The sequence below is a fragment of the Triticum aestivum genome, chromosome 7A (assembly GCF_018294505.1).
Source record: "Triticum aestivum cultivar Chinese Spring chromosome 7A, IWGSC CS RefSeq v2.1, whole genome shotgun sequence".
NCBI classification, from domain to species: Eukaryota; Viridiplantae; Streptophyta; class Magnoliopsida; order Poales; family Poaceae; genus Triticum; species Triticum aestivum.
This window is the reverse complement of record NC_057812.1, coordinates 474,597,643-474,603,272: the sequence shown is the minus strand read 5'-3', so window position 1 is coordinate 474,603,272 and position 5,630 is coordinate 474,597,643. Positions and strand designations below refer to the sequence as shown.

General features: G+C 37.8%; 1 long non-coding RNA gene across 1 annotated transcript; it reads left to right on the top strand.

Moving 5' to 3' along the window:
* The first annotated feature begins 243 nt into the window (after positions 1 to 243).
* On the top strand, positions 244 to 4,818 carry LOC123152158 (uncharacterized). The gene is made up of 3 exons (XR_006476053.1): positions 244 to 538; positions 4,198 to 4,429; positions 4,532 to 4,818. It is a non-coding gene; the product is annotated as an uncharacterized lncRNA (long non-coding RNA).
* Positions 4,819 to 5,630: the final 812 nt, after the last annotated feature.

The window sequence follows — 5,630 nt, the reverse complement described above, 5'->3', positions numbered from 1 at the left end:
AAAACTTTGGATCTTACAATCCAATTAATACGAAAGGTGAAATATCATATTATGAATGTCTCTGGTTAAAACAAATTTCATAGAGATGTTCTGACGTGGGTAAAATTGATATGAAGGCAGCTAGGCCCACCCTGGAATTCTGGACCAGCCTATCTGATTTGATATGGGCTAGGAAAATAAAATAAACTAAAATAAAAGCCCAATAGCTATTCCTGACCCTCTGCCCAGGCTGAGAAAAGAAAATTCACGCAGCCAGGATTGCCCCTCGCCGCCGAGAGACACATCCAGAGTTCCAGACCCAGTCATGGATGCATCGAGCCAGCCGCTCGCTTCCTTTCACGACCTCCCGATTTCGCCGTCTCGCTCGCTCGTTGCTCCCCGTCCACGCCTATGTAGCCGATCGTTTGGGGCTCGGCGGCGGCCATGCCACCTCAACTGTGCAGTCGTGCCCCTGCAAGCCGGCGTCACCGCCCCATCCGCACATCGGCGCTCGGCCAAGAGGCAGGAGCTAGCCAACAACCATCTATGTTGATTTGAGGTACCTATTCAGCTCGTCCACTACCCATTTGTCGATTACCAAGTTTTGATTCTAGGGTTTGCTCTTCCCTGTACTACCCACCGTTCAGTACATAATTTGCATTGAATTATGTTATTATGAATTTATAATTGATATTAAGTAAATTAGTTAGAACATCTCTAAGTCTTCTATGCAAAACTGAGACTTAATTGACAATTTTAGTATGTTTGTAAGACCACATCGGTCTATTTCAATGGTATTGGCACTCAGTTAGAACGTTCACAATGTCATATTTGTTGTCAATTTTTTTTAGGAGGAACACCCAGATTTCTAATCCTAGATCGGCCACTGATCATAAGCTCCACCTTTACATTCTAGAATTTGAAAGGCTGATCTGCTTAAAATAGGTAACTTAATGAGATAAAGATGTTATATGAATATCTGAAAGAATTGTTTCATTTGTCTCATCCTATCGAAAAGTAGAGTGTCAATACAATTGATCACCAATGGGTGCACAAATAAGGAGTACAGTTTTAGGCGTTAAAAATACAATGCAAATCAAAATTAGTAATTCAAATCTATATGTAAAAATGTAGCGAACAATAAGAGTGAAGCACATACATATGTCAGCCACTAAAAGACAAATATGGCGAAGTGAGAATCATTACTGCCAATAAAATTTGGAAGACCCGGGCAAAGATCAGCTTATATGGAATTAAAAGAAAACAGAAGTAGTTGCACTCATGAATTAGTGATGCGGAACTGCATATCAGAACGGAAGTAACTGACAAAAAAATTAGCTCACCTTAAAACATAGGTGAAGCTTCGCACTGCAGTAGATAAAATTTTGTAGATTAATAAGTGAAACAAAACATTGCAAGAACGACTGCAGAAATGAGCCATTATGTCCATAACATGTAGGTAAGGCGCGAATAATATGGCAGGCTACAAACCATCTGAAAAACCCTATGGACACTGTATTTCTACCCTACCCATAAAACCAATTTATTTATGTTAGAACCCACATATATCGGAGAGTGGCATTTTGGCTCCTAGGTGTAGATACACCTATTATGAAATATGTATAAAAACACATTTCAAAATGTAAAATACTTTTGAGAAAAAATCCCGCGCGTACATCCGGACATCCTATGTCCGCACACCAAAATTCGGTGAAAAGGGACATTTTTTGTGGCATGTATAAAAACATAAAATAATGCCTCGTGAATAGCTGTAATCAAGCATCGAAAATTTTTCTTTTTACACAAACCGCGAAAAATGTCTTTTTTCATCGAAACTTGGTGCACGCACATATAATGTCTGGATTTACACGCGGGTTTTTTTCTCGATTTTTTAACTTTTTAAATGTGTATTAAGGCAATGAGTGCATATACACCTATGAGCCAAAGTGAATTTCGCATATATCGATACATTTCTCTGTGCGGTTGGAAGAGAAACTCAGATCCACCAAGAGAAATAGGAAACTGGTCGCACCTAGGATCCTAATTAATGATACAATGAATACAATCAAGTCAAAATAATATAATTGTGTTGGATAAATGTAGGTTAAGCATCCACTGCTAGTGGAGTTACAAATAAGTAGTTAAGCACCCGAACAAAAAGGCATCAATATCTCTATTTAATACAACGGTATTGTGCAGTAGTTTATACATACCAGAGCCATTTTTGTTGAGAGAATGATGCATAATACCTCATCACTTAAGCCTCATATTTGTCAGTTCGGTATGACAACTTCCTTGCAATTTAAATCTCATAGTAGACCTGTATGATTTGCTACCTCATGTGCACATTTGATTGCATTTCAAATTATATTCTTCACATATGCTCTTATTGGTAGAAAATGTGGAATGATGATTTACCAACCATAGAAAGAAACATATTGCTACATAGTATATATCAAAAAGAGGCAAAGAACCACCATAGGGTAAATGCCAGTGTAAGGCGAACATGTAACATGAACATGGTCACTAAGAACAATGTTGCAGTTTTTAAGCATACTGAACTGTTAAAGGGGATGCGAGTCGAAGCTTCATACATTTCTGTACATACCTTGAATCATTTTCAATACTTCTGAATTTGTGTCTAACTTGAAAAGACGTTGCATGCTATCTTAAGCACCAACCACTGGCGAAATTAAAAGTAAGCACCCAAAAATGCCTCATACAACAATATCCTGTAGTAGTTTCTATATACCCGAGCCATTTTGGCTTAGCCAACGATCTATGGTACCCATCACTTAAGCTCAGACTTATCAATACAATACTAAAACTTCACTTCAATGTAAATCCTAGAGAATACATGTATGTCTTTCTACCTCATGTACGTGTATCCATTTCAGATTCTATTATTCACCAGTGCCCTTGTTGGTAGGACATAACATAATGACGATTTACCAACCATAGAAAATAAAACCATTGCTACACACGGCTCCATACCATAAAAGGTAATGAACCATGTAGGACAAATGACAAAGCCAAGCTCACATGATATTTGAACATGGTCACTCAAAACATTTTGTAAGATATAACGAAAACATACTGAACCGGAAAAAAAAGATTTCAGTCGGAGTTGCGTACATTTCCTTGTATACCTTGATTCAACTCTTTCTAATTTGAGGCTACGACATAAATATGATGCATGCTTCAATATTATCCATACATGTAAATATAAGAAAACTATGATATTCTCGTCGCACAATTTATTTTCTGCTATACCAAGACATTCCTTGGCGCATCTGGGCATCTGGAAAGCAATCTAGATATTGTAAAACCGTGCACCTTAAACATACGCATTAAGTATAGAGTGAATATTTTCTAGAGGACCATGGATGTCTAGAGGACAGGTCTAAAACTGTATTCATTATGGTAGTATAAGAAAACTATATTACAAAAATCCAATGTGCATTGACATCTTAAAACATTGGTCAACTGGAAGATTTACAAAACCTTCTGAAATCATTGATCATGTGCCTGTTGCCATTACCTATAGCTATTAAAAACTCTTCACAATCCTACATGCTATATAATTGGCAAATAAAAAAAGTTGCTGATTTAGAAACTTATACCACAGTTCTTTGAGTTACTCATGTACTTGTTACCATGCTCATGTACATGTAGAAATTATTAGCTCAAATCAGCATCATTTTAATAGAAACAAAACGAATCTTAGTATAGTGTACAACTGTTCAAAAAATTAAATGGAACAATTATTAGAAAAAGTGCATGTCATATAAGTTGGTCAATCAGAAAGTTGCTGAATTGGAAACTTACCACAGTTTTCTCATAATTATTGAGTTCCTCCTTCCTCTGTTAAAAATATTGTTGAGTTCCTCCTGTAAGAGCTACAATGGTCGTGTATTATTAGGTCAAATCAACATCAACTTGTTTGAAGCAGAATGACACATTTTTGCTATGATGAATATGTAAATAAATTATGTACAATTCCATACATATTTTTTCTTTCATACATAGTGACGCACTTTTGTTGTAAAGATCATGTAAATAATTTTTTATATCTTTGCAAATAAGATAACCATGATGTATAAATCCGATCGGAGTAGAGGTAGCTATGAAAGGTCATGCATCACATCATTAGTCTAAGGCTCTAATCGCTTCCATGGAAAATCTAACATCTCAACTATGCATATCTGTTTGTTCCAGAAGCCATGAAATTGAGGTACGCGGAAGATGAACAAACCCGAGAACTGATGATCCAACGATGACTCGGAGTTTGAGCATCACATAGCCGTCAGCTGTGGTTGCTTGTAGGCGGATGTGTCTCAGACCTAAGTTGTTGCCGCTGGACATACATGCATCCTCGCTTGGAGGCAGTAGTGCTGGGAGATATGCATGTGCAAGGTGAAGAAGTGGACGAAGGCCGAAGAAGCAATATGTGCCTCCCTATCCTTGCGTCCTGCTTCTCAATATGTTACCTTAGTTATGGTCGTCTAATCCCTCATATTGCTGATCTAAACCTGCCCTACTCTTCTCCTAGGCTGATCGAGCGCTGCACTTCAGCGGGTGCCTCGCTGACGATGGGGAAGGAAGGATCAGAAGTGACGGCTATAGCGCTAGGAAATTGGAAACCCTAGCAATTGACCTTCTCTATAAAACATGTGTGGCAGGCTGGCAGGGGACGTGGAACCTGCTTCAGGGAAGATGTTTTATGCAAATCAAATCAAAATAACTGCAAACAAAACTCCCCCGGGGTTGTTGTTAGTTGGAGGCACTTGTTGTTTCAAGCAAGCCATTGATTGATGCTTATTGGTGGAGGGGGAGTATAAACTTTACCATTCTGTTTGGGAACCGCCTATAATGTGTGTGGAAGATATCGTCATCTCTTGGTTGTTATGTTGACAATGAAAGTATACCGCTCAAAATAGTATTCATATCTATTTTAAAATCGAGCTCTGGCACCTCTACAAATCCCTGCTTCACTCTGCAAAGGGCCTATCTATTTACTTTTATGCTGAGTCATCATCCTCTTATTAAAAAGCACCAGTTGGAGAGCACCGCTGTCATTTGCATTCATTACTATTAGTTTACATTGAGTATGACCTGACATGATCTCTTTTACCATGAATTACAATGTCTAGTCAGTCCTTGATCTTTAAAGGTGCTCTGCATTTATGTTTTGCGGTCTCAGAAAGGCCTAGCGAGATACCATCTTGTTATATCATATTATGATTGTTTTGAGAAAGTGTTGTCATCCGAGATTTATTATTATTGCTCGCTAGTTGATTATGCCATTGATGTGAGTAAACATAAGACCTAAATTTTATTGTGAATATGGTTAGTTCATAATCTTTGCTGAAAACTTGAATGCTGGCTTTACATATTTACAACAACAAGAGCAAACAGAGTTTGTAAAAGTTTTTCTTTATCACTTTCAGTTTATCAACTGAATTGCTTGAGGACAAGCAAAGGTTTAAGCTTGGGGGAGTTGATACGTCTCCATTGTATCTACTTTTCCAAACACTTTTGCCCTTGTTTTGGACTCTAACTTGCATGATTTGAATGGAACTAACCCGGACTGGCGCTGTTTTCAGCAGAATTGCCATGGTGTTATTTTTGTGCAGAAATAAAAGTTCTCG